The sequence below is a fragment of the Danio aesculapii genome, chromosome 17 (genome assembly GCF_903798145.1).
Source record: "Danio aesculapii chromosome 17, fDanAes4.1, whole genome shotgun sequence".
NCBI lineage: Eukaryota > Metazoa > Chordata > Actinopteri > Cypriniformes > Danionidae > Danio > Danio aesculapii.
In genome coordinates, this window is record NC_079451.1 from 26,991,813 (window position 1) to 27,007,429 (window position 15,617).

At 39.1% G+C, this 15,617-nt stretch overlaps 1 pseudogene; it reads right to left on the reverse strand.

The window, feature by feature from the left end:
• Positions 1 to 846: 846 nt before the first annotated feature.
• The window catches only part of LOC130244742 (potassium voltage-gated channel subfamily H member 1-like), a 40,914-nt pseudogene continuing 26,143 nt past the window's right edge, over positions 847 to 15,617 (reverse strand).

Sequence of the window (15,617 nt, forward strand, 5' to 3'; positions counted from 1 at the left end):
GTATTTCCTGTTGTACATGTTTAATTTCTATAGCTTTTCAGAATCCACCAAGAGCCACATATTGATAAGTAATGTTATGACAGCTGTTTTAACATTAAGTTATGATTGAATTGCCTTTTGTTACAGTTTAAAATAGTTTGAAAACAAGCAGGAAATGTTCATGGGCCAATGACATGACCACATTGAAATGTCTATTAATAGAAAAAATATATATATTAGATGTGTTGTAATAATTGTAGTAATGAAAGGTCTGTCTTTGCCCTTTTTTGTTCACTCACTCTTATACTGGACCAGACTAAAAATATTTATAGGGATGAACCAATGTAAATTTTCTGATGGATAATGATAAAAGCCATAAAAACTATGACTAATAACTGATAATGATAAAAATTAAATGCTTTATGTATAAATTACAAAATAAATCATAAAACAACAGCATATTATAAATACTAAATGTGAAGTTAGGCCTCACAACATAACGGACACTGAAAAAAAATCATTCAGAAATTTGCTACAGATTGCAATTAACAGTCTTGTTGAATATGTGTTTTTAACGATCAAGTGAGCATTTAACGACAGCCAATGTTACCTAAACATAAAGATAAATATACTGTACAATATTAAATGTTGGCTGATATGTGTCGAAAAAACTAAACCGTAATATTATCCCACAACGATATGGTACTAATATTCCTAAGCATCTGTTAAACCACTGTTGTCAGATATAATTTTTTATTTTGTTGAGAGATGCATTGACGCAAGTCATGGAAAAGGGTCTTAACAGCTGTTACACTATAAAACCCCTACAGAGCTCATTAGTTTCTCCTGTAATGTGTACAACTCTTGGGATAGTAGTTGATTTGTCATTGTACAAACACATTTGTCTAAAGTGATCACCGAAGCTGTCTAGGGTTTCCGTGGTTCCTGGAATACTCTTGTGTTCTTCAATCTTTCGTCTAGCAGCTCAAATGCACACCGCCGTATATCTGCGCAAGACGCGTAGCTATGATTCCTGAAAAAGGCTCATATTCGGCGGTGAGTTAACCAGCAGGATGGTGCAGAAAAGATCTCTGCACCAGAAAAAGTGCAGAGCATAAACAGCGGTGTGTGTGATAGAGCGAAAGAGAGAGGGGAAGACTTGCTACATGAGTTGGATCTTGAAGGGTCCGCACTTGCATTTGGGGACGGTGCATTGCCATGACAACCATCAGTCAGAGTGGGCCCTGCGGCAAGAGCTCTCACTGTCTGTCAGCCTCGCAGGACTAAAACAGGGAGCAGTTCCACACAAAGAGTCTCCGTGTGACAACCAACACACCATCACTTTGGTATTGCAGATGCTCTGCCTTGGGATAAGACATCCTCTCCTCCTTTCCAGTGTCTTATTCCATCCTTTCCCTCACTCTTTCTCACTCTCACTCACACAGACAGAGTCTGTCATGCTTTTTGCTGGCACAGATGTCAGAAGTGGTTCCATTTCTTCTTCTCTTCTCAGAGGAAGTCTCAATAGTTTCCCTTTTCAAGAATAAATATTCTTACCTCATTTTCTTCAAGGGAACATGTCCTCCTTGTCCGTGTCTGGCGATGTTGGCCGTGAGATCTGGAAGAGCGACATGGGTGAGGTTGGAGACTTTCTGTTTCTTAACAACCTCAGCACCTCAGCGACCTGCGCCTCCAGCGCTACCATTCGGTTCCCAAGCACAGACAGTTCCTCTTTGAGTTCAGTACGGAGCTCCAGGAGCGAGGCATGCAGTGTGTGTTCGGGAATGGTGGGAATGGGCGGGATTGGGGGAGATTTTCCATCAAGCTGAACTGGACTGCGGTCTACAGGGGTGCGGATGCCACCCTCATCCAGCCGTAGGTCACTTTTGGTGATGCCGCTATCACAGGAGTCTGTCTTCTTGAGTCCGCTGGGCTCTGAAATCTTTGCGGAGCTACTCCGCTCAGGCAGAGTCTCCATGGATTCTGCTTTCGGAACATTTCCCCAGCTCTCAGGCTTTGCCACGCTCTCCCTGAACCTTGCCCATCCTCGTGCGCGTGGTTCAGACATGCGGGGGGCATTTGGGGCAGGGGCACTAAGCTTCGCCTGGTCGAATGGACCTAGGGTGCGGTTTTTGATGAAGTGGGATGGGATGGGTGTAGCTGGACTCTCTGTTACAGTAACGATGCTTGTGGTGGCAATCACATCTTGGCTGATGACTTCATTGTGGATTTGACCCTTCTCAAGATCAGAGTCTTCAGAATTGGGCCGTACAGCAGCAAGGCGGGCCTCCTTCTGCTGACGGAAACGCTGGAAGAGACGGCGAACGGGATGATCTGGGGGGAGATTCAGAGGGGCCTCGTTCTTCCTCCTCAGCCTCTCCTCTTCCTCACGCTTCACATCACTGATCTTTCTGAACACAAGCTGAAAGACACATAGAGTTATTTAAACAGGGACAAGCAGTTGGTTGACCATTAAACATGCACATCAGATATTTTGCTACAGGATAATTTAATATGTAAAACAGTACATTTCTGCATTCAGAAGAGGCTTTTATTTAAAGTCCACTTATATTACGTTCAGTGTCAACATTTTTAAGCTCTGGCGTTTACTGCCCATTCAAATCTATGTTCTTGGTGTTGCTAACAAACTGCTCTACTGTTTATTTAATGGAAAATCAGATATACTTAAAATTAAACTATATTATAATGTAAGAAAATAAGGTCATTTGTGTTTATTTTTTTAATCAAACCCACTGCTATTTTTGTCTCACTATCCTTCAGCTTAGTACCTGAATTATCAGGGGTTGCCACAGGGGTAGGAACCACCAATTATTCTGTCATATATTTTATGCGGTGGTTGCCCTTCCAGCCTCAACCTAACACTGGGAAACACCCAAACGCTCTCTCATTCATACATACACACTCATACACTACGGCCAATTTTGTTTATACCACATGCATACCTACTGTATACCACACTTGTCTTTGGACTGTTGGGGAAACCGGAGCACCCAGAGAAAAACCCTCACAAACATGGGAGAACATGCAAACTTCACAGAGAAATTCTTTCTGCGAGGTGACAGTGCCAACCACTAGGGCTGTGCAATTAAGGGTAAATATCTAACTTTTGTTTTACTTATTTTTTTTAACAGATATTGCGATTTCAATTTGATTTGCTATTTAATTTTGCAGTTGAGCTTCAGCTCAATATTCTATATCGTAGCTTATTACTGCTAAAATGCAGTGAGTGTTAGTTAAAAAAAGGAACTGAAAAGATATTAAATTACTCCGACTTTTATTCAAATTTGTTTTTAAATATTCAGAATAAGAGAACAAATTTTTCTCTAGAGCAAACAGTAGTGAGTTAGTTATCTTCTGGTGCTTCATGATGTTTTTTCATATGGTGTAAAAGCTGCAAACAACTCTGAAATTGTAGTTTGCTGTTGCTAGCTACTAGATTGAGGGTCACTAGCAATACTTTCAGTTGATTTTTTAGCAAGACGCTCCTCATATAGCTGCCTCTGGTGCTTTTTTATGTGCTGGTTGTTGTATTTCACCCTGTTGTGGGAACAATTTGTTTTGTGTCTGTGGCTGAAACCAAAATATTCCCATATTACAGACATGATGTTTTTCTTTGATTTAAATTCGTATATTAATGCTTCCGAAGGGGCAGATGCCATCATCCCACTTGTCCGCACTTTCCCGTTTGTTTGCTTTATAGTGGGCATTCAGCATAGTTTGGTTGCCCAATTCTGATTGGGCAGAACGAAAGTGTGCTCACTCAATTGGCTAGACTATCACACACAGATGGCAGTCAAGCAATTTCTCTGGGTGGGGGAAATTATATAAGCTAATCGCAACGTTTCATATCGTGATTGCAATTTGATTTCGATTAATCGTACAGTCGAAGTCATTTTAAAACAAACAAATAAATAAATAAACCAAATAAATAAATACAGACATTTTTACATACAGACTTTGTGTCAAGCAATTACATCATATGGATAGACATTTTAAAATTCAGATTTTGTAATGGTCCTTTATACCTAAATTCTAAAAAGCAATACGAATTGTGCTCTGTCACTTCACACACACTGAAAATAAAAGATTCAAAGATGACTCCTTGAATTTCCTTTGAATTTTTAACTAAATTTATGTAAGTGTAAACAATTTATTTGGGCTGAATTTAAACAAACAAATTAAGTTGAACATTGCTAAATTTAATTTGTTTGTTTAAATTCAGTGGGTGTCACTGTGGTGCAGTGGGTAACACGATTGTCTTATAGCTAGAAGGATTTCTGGCATTTCTGTGGCATTTCCGTGTGGAGTTTGCATGTTCTCCCCATGTTCGCGAGGGTTTCCTCTGGGTGCTCCGGTTTCCCCCACAGTCCAAAGACATGTGGTATAGGTCAGTTGAATAAGCTAAATTGGTCGTAGTGTTTCCCAGTGTTGGGTTGCGGCTGGAAAGGCATTCCCTGCGTAAAACCTATGCTGGATAAGTTGGCGGTTCATTCCACTGTGGCGACCCCAGATTAATAACAGCCCTTTATACCATAAATTCTAATAAGCAATATGAATTGTGGTCTGTCACTTCACACAGAGCAGATAACCTCCTCCAGTTGTGAACTTTTTAATGCTTCTATTCAAAACCTGGCTTTGCAATATTATGCAATGCATGTATATAATTCAGCAATATAATTACAGCCACTTCAAGTTTCTCTTTTATAGTAAGATTACACTTACTGTCCTGGAGATTCTGTGTTCAGTGTCGTGAATTTTGCAAGATGTTCTGCATTCTAACTTATTTATTGAAGCTCATGTATATTTCAGAATTGAAGGCTTTTATTGAGCAGATTTCTAAAGTCAAGCCTCTGCTGACTGAGTGTCTGTTAGTAGGTCTGGAGAGAGAATATTTAGGCTGTACCTGGTCAGAGTATATTCAAGGTGTATTTCCCTTGCACAGAAATGCATATACAGCATATACTGCCATTTAGTTTTGACCAGTCTGGACAGTTGATAAGTTTAACAACTGTTATTATTGAAAAAGCTTATCAAAAGAAGATTTTCTGTGTTTGTGTGTGTATTCATGTGTGTGTGTGTGTGTGTGTGTGTGTGTGTGTGTGTGTGTGTGTGTGTGTGTGTGTGTGTGTGTGTGTGTGTGTGTGTGTGTGTGTGTGTGTGTGTGCGTGTGTGTACTCTCTCTGCATACGGAGACAGTTTGTTCCTGTCACTATTGCAAGTTGGATGTTGTATTTGTATGACTCCATCTTCAATATGTTAATATTCATATTGATGTCCTGAATATTCATTAGGAGGGACAGGGTGCCCGAGCATCTGTACCACCAATCTGTCTGTGAAATTAGTGGGAGCAGAACAACACAAACATGCTCTCCTCTCATTTTGAGTAGGGTAGTGCAGTGGACGCTTGCTTGATTTGTGCAGTAACAATTAGCTGTTTTCTTTGAGTTTGATTGGCTGTGCATTTATTGTTGTTTGCATTTGTATTCGTCTGGTATTTTTCAGCTGATAAAGGTTGAAAGCTGTAATCTCATATACACTGTGAAGGTTTTGTAAAGGCTGTGTAAATGTTGTGAGAACAGGCCGTCAGAAGGTGTTTGTGAAAAGTTCAGATGTAGCTTTGGGGGGTTGAAAGTCATCCTTTTCTCAGACAGGGGACAGATTCTTGCTTTCAAAACACATTCACACGCGCACACGCGCACACACACACACACACACGCACACACACACACACACACTCACTTGGTATTTGATGAAATAACACCTCGTATGTGGTATCAAAATCTGTCTAAAGTGATTAAATCAAAAGTGGACAGGTGAGACACATGGCTATTTGCAATGTGTATTTTGTGACTTCACAACCTTTACAATCTCCCAATTTTGATATTAAATATTGTAGTTTGACTTTATATTTCCTAATGTTGATTTTATATCTCACAATGACAAAAGTTTTGTCTGTGTGACTTTGTTATACAACAAAGTCATAGCTCTTATTATTTTAGCTTTCATTCCATTGACTTTGAGCCTTACAATGTCATTTCCAAAAAAAGTTACATTTATATCTTCTGATTTTGACGATCTGCTGCAGTTCAAATCGAGCATGGGCGCAAATGCCTTGATGATGCCAGAGGTCAGAGGAGAATGGCCAGACTGATTCAAGCTGATAGAAAGGCAACATTAACACAAATTTCCACCGAGGTGTGCTGAAGAGCATTTCTGAACGCAATACGTCCAACCTTGAGGCTGATGGTTCTACTGCAGCAGAAGACCACACCGGGTGCCACTCCTGTCAGCTAAGAACAGAAAACTGAGGCTACAATTTGCACAGGCTCACCAAAATTGGATAATAGAAGATTGGAAAAACATTGCTTGGTCTAATGAGTCTCAATTTCTGCTGCGATATTTGGATGGTAGGGTCAGAATTTGGCCTCAACAACATGAAAGCATGAATCCATCCTGCATCATTGGCTCAGGCTGCTGATGGTGGTGTAATGGTGTGGGGGATATTTTCTTGGCACAATTTAGACCCATTAGTACCAACTGAGCATTGTGACAACACGACAGCCTACCTGACTATTGTTGCTGACCATGTCAATCACTTTATGACCACAGTGTTCCCAACTTCTGATGGCTACTTCCAGCAGGATAACGTGCCATGTCATAAAGCACGAATCATCTCAGACTGGTTTCTTGAACATGACAATGAGTTCACTGTTCTCAAATGGCCTCCACAGTTATCAGATCTCAATCCAATAGAGCACCTTTAGGGTGTGGTGGAAGAGAAGATTCACATCATGGATGTGCAGCCAACAAATCTGCAGCAACTGTGTGATGCTATCATGTCAATATGGACTGAAATCTCTGAGGAATATTTCTAGCAGAGAACATTTGATTGGTCAGTAGATTTGAGGAGAACCTTAAGCATGAGGTGTCATTAAAAAAGTTGATTTACTTTGCTGGAAGTGACAAACCTAAAGCTTTATGTTTATGTGAATGTTTATATCTTCTAATTTTGTCACTGTTTTGAGAAGAGTAGCTTCTTGATAACCTTAAAATTAAGATATTGGTGCTAAAAACTTTAACACAATTAAATGAAATCTATTTTAGTTGATATCTGTAATAGAAACATGCTTCAATATTATTCTAACCTGCCCTCATATAACTTTTTTCTTTCAACAGGCTAAAATAACAGCACAGCTCTACGCTCTGTATGTTGGCAGAAAAATTTTAGTTGTCAATTTCCAAAAGAGTTCAGTCAAATGTTAAAAATGACAAATTCCAGCATCCCAAAAACAATTGGAGAGTGTTCCCCTTTATTAGATAAATCTAGCTGCAAGCAATTGCAGAAAGAATTGACTATGGTAAAAAATGCACACAATCAGAAAATCCCATTCTTCCCAATTGTGAAGTTAGACACCACATAATGATTCTTAAGCGGTGTGTATTAGTGGGAGAAACAGAGCGTATTATGCATTTCCCCATGATGTCTCGCACAAAATTGGTTCATTTGGGCTTTAATGTGCTCAGATTTGTCATATTGCCACTTTCCATCTGAATGCAATGTTTCTTTGTAATTGAACTCTAAATAACTCATCGTGTTTGGCAGCAGGTGGAGAAAAATATGACCGCTGCTTCCTTCGAGAAAGAATCCAGGCTGAAGGAGAGACCTGAATCAAATCAGTCAGACAGATAGACAGCCTTGGTAGATTGTGCTTCTGAATGACGTCAAGGGTCTTGCTTCTGTTAGCGTTACAGATATGATGGACAGTAATGACCACACCGCTGGCCTCCCATTCAGACTTTCTCATCCTAGGCACGGACACACACACATGCCCTGCCACTATCCGTAAATAAATCCACCCCTATAGCCGCCATCTATATTTCTGGGCACAAAGAAACCCAAACTAACATATGTTGACAGCTATAGCAAAGACGTACAGATCATATATGTCACACTTGAAAGTGTGTATTTATCCATGCACTGGGTTCCCACTCTTTCATGGCACTCTCGCCTCACAGCAAGAAGATCGCTGGTTTGAGACTCGACTGGGTGAATTGGCATTTCTGTGTCGAGTTTGCATGTTCTCCCCGTGTTTGTGTGGGTTTTCATCTGGGTGCTCCGGTTTCCCCCATAGTCCAAAGACATGCGCTATAGGTGAATTGAATAAACTAAATTGGCCATATTGTATGTGTGTGAATGAGTGTTTCCCAGTACTGGGTTGCAGCTGGAAGGGCATCTGCTGTGTAAAACAAATGCTAAATAAGTTGGCGGTTCATTCCGCTGTGGTAATCCCTGATAAATAAAGGGACTAAGCTGAAGGAAAATGAATAAATAAATTGTGTTGGGACAACATGAAGAAATTGTGTGGAACCAAGCGTTTCTGTTATTTGGTTTATCTTTTATCATTTGTCTGGGTGGTTAATAACACGTTTTTCAGTTGTTTGACAAAAACTCAGAACTACACTGTAAAAAGGGATTAGTTACTTAAAGCAGGTAAACCAGTTGCCTTAAAAGCAACAAGTTGACTTTACACAAATAAAGTAAACCCATTGTAACTTGGAACTGTTGAGTTGACTTCATTTTTATAATTATTATTCACTTTTTAAAAATAAAAGTAAACTTATCACTTTTTCCCAATACACATTTATTATATTTGTTTTCTCCCAGCATTTCTGTATCTAGCAAAATGACATACAGTAAAATAAATCTGCTCCAGTCTTCCAGACTCCAGTGTGTCTTCTAAATTCAATGCAACACTCAAAATATGTATTTATTTTTTTGCTCGTTCAAGCTACTTATTTAAAATGAGCTGAAACAACACAATTTTTGAGATTTCATTGGGACAACTTAATTTTTTTTTACCTTCAATCCACATAAATTTGTTAAAGTGTTAAGTTAACTTAATTTGTGTTGGGACAACATGAAGGAATTGTGTGGAACCCTGCATTTTTTACAGTGAAGCTATAATTGTAGATTTTATAGACTTAATGAAGCACCAAATATGCAATATTGTAATAATTACAGTAATTAATCGAAAACAGATGTGCTAAATAGTCTGACACTGTAAAAAGGGATTAGTTGACTTAAAAAAAAAAGTGAGTACAATTTGCATAATTATAAAAATTAAGTCAACTTAACACTTCCAAGTTACAGTGGGTTTACTTACATTATTTTTTTAAAGTCAACTTGTTGCTTTTGTGGGAATATAAATTTATATTCCAAATTAATGCAAAGTGTCAGTTTCACAGCATGGTTGTGTAACTTGTTTTCTCTTTTCAGTCAACTGGTCAGGCGGTTTCTGTCTCCAGAACATAATTTGCGGGTCATGCTTTCATGCTACAGAAACCCTTTTGTTGATTAACTTGGTCAGTAGCTGGGCTGGTTTCTACACCTATATGCCAATTTACCCTGCTGACTCCAAAACTGAATTTGCATGCTTTGTTTAGCCATCTCCCCTCCTCCTAAGACAATATAGACAGGACATCTTTGTCTTAATTCAGACTTGCAGACTGCAGACCTCCAGTAGGCTCTGCAGACACATGGACTTCTCGAAGACGCTGTTTGACTGCAGATTAACCAACACGTCGCAATAAAGGAATTCTGGTTGTTTCGAGTCTCCTAGACTGGTTTCTCTCTTCTATATTCACTCATTTATTTTTTTTACAACACTTTAAAGGGAATTTGTTTACTTGCTTTAAGTAACTAATCACTTTTTACAGTGTAATAACTCCAGGCTTTGAAGCCAGGCTACTTATTTAAAATAAGTTAAAACAACACAATTATTTTGTGTTTTTAGGGACAACTTAATTGTTTTATGTTAAATCCACTTAAATTTGTAAAAGCGTTAAAGTTGAGTTAACCGATTTGTGTTGTGACAACAAGACAAGCATTTTTTTTTACAGTGTAGCAAATAGTTAATTCATCATTTAAACATTAACTTTACATTGATAAACATTAGTAAGCTGTTTATAAATACAGATGCTGTATTCTTGACTATTTGCTAATGCTTAAGAAATGATTTCTATTATAAAGTGTTACCTATATTTTAATATTGCTGTACACAGATTTTAAATCAAATTCAAGTGAAGCTGTCAGCACTCAGGCTGACAGATAGCGAGGCCTGTCATTGTTTCTGCTGTTTTGTAAACCTTCGCCCTTGAAAGACATATGAGGCATAGAGAGGACAGACAAGCAAAGAGGGATTACATAACAAAAGCTCAAGCGTTTCACAAAGGTGCGCGTGTCTGCGTGTACGAGGAGGCTGGTGTTATTTGCGCTCACAGAGATTCCTAATGGTGTTTTGTTAGACTCCTTCTGTTTCCACGCGTCCCTCGCACTCCTGCACACGCACAACCCACCTGCGTATTCAGCTTTTGCTTTTCTCCCCCTAAATATATCATCATCAAACAGGGAAACTCATTCTGCAGCTCTAAAAGAGTGTGTGATGCTGGAGGTGTTAGACTGGGGATTGAACGCTATAAAAGAAGGGAAGGAGGGGACAGAGAGAGACAGCGGGTGAGAGGGAGCGCTCTCATCTCCAATCTTTCATAATTCAAACTAAAAGCCGACTGTGTGCACATCCAAGCAGAAAAACAAATTCCCAGCACACTGTAATTCTCTGAAATAAAAGCATACGCACGCTTTCTCTGCCTCTGCTGCACACTGTCTTTGTGTACTTTTGCTATCACGTTTGCACACTATCTCTAGTAAAAGTTAAGAGAACACTTCAATTAACCAATTCCCACTGTTAACTACTGGCTAATTACCTGTCCTTTGATAAGATATTGGCTGTTTATTAGTACTTATAAAGTATGATCTTGTTCTACATCCTACAGTAATCCTACCCAATACCTAAACCCACCTACTACTTATTAAGAAGCAAATTAGTAGTTTACTGAGCTTAGTTAATGGTTTGTTAATAGCGAGAATTGTACCTTAAAATGAAGTGTGACTACATTTTTTGGTTAGTGATTTATTTTTTGAAAGAAATAATAATACTTTTGTTCAGCAAGAGTGCATTCAGATAATCAAAACTGATGTGTGTTATAAAACATTGTGTGTTGTATTCATGTAATTCATCAAATCTTGGGGAAGAATATTTATTTTCACAATATGAAACTGCACACAATTTTCAACTTTGATTTAAAGGGCACCTATTTTACACCTTTTTCAAGATTTAGGATACGTCTTTTGTGTCTCCAGAATGTGTCTGTAGGGTTTCCGCTCAAAACACCCATCAGATTACTTATTATAGCTTTCAGAATATTAGATTTTCTGCTCTGAACACAATGTAGCTTTTTTGTTGCCTGTGCCTTTAATGCTAGTTCTCCCCGCCCACCGTTCCCACGTGCCTGTCAGAGTGTGCCTCAGTCTTCACCTCGGCTGCGTCAGATAAACAGCACAGTGACAGATATGAAGGAAGCAGATCTCACGTAACGTTTGTGAGAAATACTACAGTAAGAACTTTATCAATGATTATTTGATGTATTTGTTGTGGGGTTAATTCAAGCCTTTCTGCAACAATGAGTCACACACAATGTTACAAAGTTCACACACAGCAGACACACACGTTGATACACGTTAATATCCACTGCTGTATGGATATCCGTTATGTTAATGTACAAATAAACCTGATTTAACGTCCACAAACTGGGATTGAAGCGTCGTCTTTTGTAATTGTACTGACATGCGGCTGTGGTGATAAAGTAAAGCTGAAGTAAATCGCTGTAATTCATTACTAACATGTTTTGAAAATGTTTTAAACTTGTAAAACTCATTCTTGATCATATTTGATGATGATTGATGATCACAGAGAGCTGAACAGATCTTTTAATCAAAGTTGCTTTTCGCACGTTCTGTCTTATTGATATGACTATACGTGTTACTATGGAGAAATATTAACAAGTGGCTGTCAATCAATTTGGTGGGCGGGAAACCACACTCCTACGTCACGTTGCAGTGGGCCTCAAAATGTGAGGGATTTGGATCCTATTTTAACGTCAGGAAATTAAAAAAAAGACACTTCTTGTCTTTATATCAGCCCAATATGACTGTGGACACACTATAAATACACACAGTTCTGTCCAAACTGCGTATAAAAGATGATTTTCATCATAGGTGCCCTTTAAAGGTTCAAGACTTTGTACTTTAGGAGATTTTAACAGATTTGTGTGGGTTGAGCACCAGTTAAGACAGCGTTAGCACCTGTCAGCTTTGATTGTGAGGAAAGCTGTATAATTTTGAGCTTTTGTCAACCAAATTCATTTTCCGGGTTTAAAATCATTATTGGGGCGGGATCAAAATTGGTGATGTAGCGCTATCTGCCTGTCCAGAGATGACGTGACGGTTTCTCATTATTATTATTCATAGACTGAGTTTTCTTATGCTGTGAGAAGACCCTGCTTCTTAATTATTCATGTGCTTTGTGAATGCAGACAGACCCATATGGACAGAGTGCCATGCTGTGAGACCGTGGCCGCGCACAGCACGCAGTATTTAGCAGTTCATGAAGGGTCGTATGTGTTTGTTGCATGTTTTTCCCCAAGATGCTGTAAGCAAGCATTTTTGTGGGGAGAGCTGTACAAGAATTAAAGAATGGCAGACTTTGTCTTTTATCAGTTGAGTTTGTTACCATTCAGACTCATCGCCTATCCATGCTGCTGTGTTTGTACATGTTTAAAATCCTCCAGATTACCGGCATGACCAATGGTTAGAATAGATAGAGAACGAGAGCTGCTGCACTGCTATCCACTGTGTCTGCATTCAGACTTGGGATTGAGGAGGAGAGAAATCCACCTCATATGTATTGTTTATATAAACACGATTATAACGATTAACACGATTATCATTATTATATAATGATATGACCAATTGTGGTTATGTGTATATATTATATGAAATAACGAATAGCTTATCATATATGGAGCAGGGCATTAAAATACTGTTTATTTCTTTGCATTTTACCATTGTAAACTATAAAATCATGGGTCTCCTCACGTTTTGTGTCTGATTTATTTTTTATTTTTGTCTGATTTTGTGCCAACTGACAGTTGTTTATTGCCCCCCCCCCCTTTTCCCCTGCTCTGCTGGCTATGCCCACTCCGCCCTCTGCTCGTGGCGCTCCACGTTAATCATGTAGCATTTTTTGAGGTAGACTTGAACTGAAAAAGGGGGGTTTCATGACCCTTTAAGCACCAAACCAGCAAACTACAATGATTTCTGAAGGATCATATGACCCTGAAGACGGCAGTAATGACTCTGAAAATTCAGCATTGAATCACACAAATAAATTGCATATTAAAGTACAATAAACCAGCAAATGATTATTTCAAATTGTAATAATATTTCTAAATATTACTGTATCTCAACGAATGCCACCTTGATGTGCACAAGAGACTTTAAAAACTGCAAGTCATTGCAGCCACGCTAAAATGTATAACACACTCGCGTTCTTGTCTCCCATCCCATAATTAATCGCTGCATAATTGTGCCAAAGTGTGAGTCAGAAGAATAAACCGGAATGTTCTGTACACATTGAAAACGGGTGACTTATGAGGCGCAGCTTTGAATAGATTAAAACTATTATTAACCTCACATGGATGTTTATTTTAATCAGCATGTTTGCGTACCTGTTTACTTGTGCTTGTGTTTCAGAAGATCTCTCCGTTTCAGATATTTATAGACTTATAGATGTGTTTTTCAATTGAATTTGAAAGGGCTAAATTATTTTACTTGAAAAAACAGAATCAAAAGACTGATGCTCGTTGATGAGACGGTTAGTCGATAAGCTGCAGATTTTTGTGCTTTAGTGAATTCACCATAGTGCTTTTACAGTGTGTGCCTCATGCTGATGTACTGGTTTTGTGTCACTGATCTCAGATCAGATTTACCACACTCATCACGATCTCACAGAATCTGATCCCTCAGCGGCGGCTGATTCACTCACACCTGCCAAACACACACACACACACACACACACACACACACACACACACACACACACACACACACACACACACACATTTTGCAGGGTCATGAAGGGACATATTGAGTAAATGACTAGTGTCAAACCACTGACACGCATATGACCTTTTAGCACTCGTGACTTTTGACAGTCATTCAAATGTTAAAGTCATTCAAAAGTTTAAATGTTAAAGGAATGTTTTAGATTTCTGCTGTTTGAGGTAAGCATCTACAGTGGACTCCATTCTCAACAATTTGTACACAGTAAAACCAAATAAGTTAAGGCAACTCAAACCGTTTTGAGTTAAAAAAAAAAAAACTAAACGTTTGAGTACTACTGAATAGAGTTAGTTGAGTGAACTTACTCTATTTAAGTTCAAGCAATGAGGTACTTAATTAATTTATTACCTTCAACACTAAGGGCCCTATCATACACCCGATACAATGTGGCGCAAGGCGCGATGCAATTGTTGTTTGCTAGTTTCAGCTTGGCGCAAGAGTCGTTTTGACGTTTTGCGCCACGGTGTTTAAATAGCAAATGCATTTGTGTTCATATGCGAGCCCACAGGCTTTCTGATCTAAAAAAGGAGGCGCATTGCTATTTTGAGAAACTATAATAGTCTGTTCTATAGACCAAAACAAAGCCGGTCTATTGTCCAGCGCAGAGCGCGTTAGTTGTGTGCCTCGCTTACACACTGCTGAAAGGGCACTTAGGTTACCCCTTTTTCCAGATTTAAGATAAGTCTTTTGTGTCCCCAGAATGTGTCTGTAAAGTTTCAGCTCAAAATAACCATCAGAGTATTTGTTATAGCTGTCTGAAGTGTCTGTATTATAGCCGGTAAAACCTGGTTGCTGTTTTTTTGTACTGTGCCTTTAAGGCTAGTCCTCCCCGCCCACCGTTCCTACATGCCCGTCAGCAACATGCCTCAATCGCCGCCTTCGGCTGCCTCAGGAAGCAGATCTCACGTTGCGTTTGTGAGAAATACAACAGTAAGAACTTTACCAATCAGTATTTGATGCATTTTTTGTGAGTTGCAACCATGGGTCACACACAATGTCGTTACAAAGTTCACGCGCACACACAGCGAGGACACATAAACACGTAGCACAGACACACACACATAGCGCAGACACCCACACACACACACCGAGAGAGAGACAGAGACAGCGCATGCGTTTAGCTTTGCACATTTTTTTGCACGCATATGTGACAGGATACAGGTTAATCCTCACTGCTGGATGGATATCTCTTATGTTAATGTACAAAATAAACCTGATTTAACATCCGCAAACCGGGATTAAAGCATCTTCCTTTATAATTGTTCTGACACGCGGCTATAGTGATGAAGTGAATCTGAAGTAAATAGCTGTACTTCATTACACACATGCACTGTTTTAAAACATTTTAAACATGTAAAACTCATTCTTGATCACGTTTGATGATGATTGATGATCCTAGCGAACTGAACAGACCTTTTATTCCCGGTTGCTTTGCGCACGTCTGGTCTTGTTGATATGATTATATGCGTTACTACGGAGACATGTTGACGCGAGCCTGTCAATCAATATTGGTGGGCAGGGGGACCGCACTCCTACGTCAAGTTGCGATCGATCTGAAAACCGCTCCAATTGGTCCACCGTTTTTATGCTGTTAAAT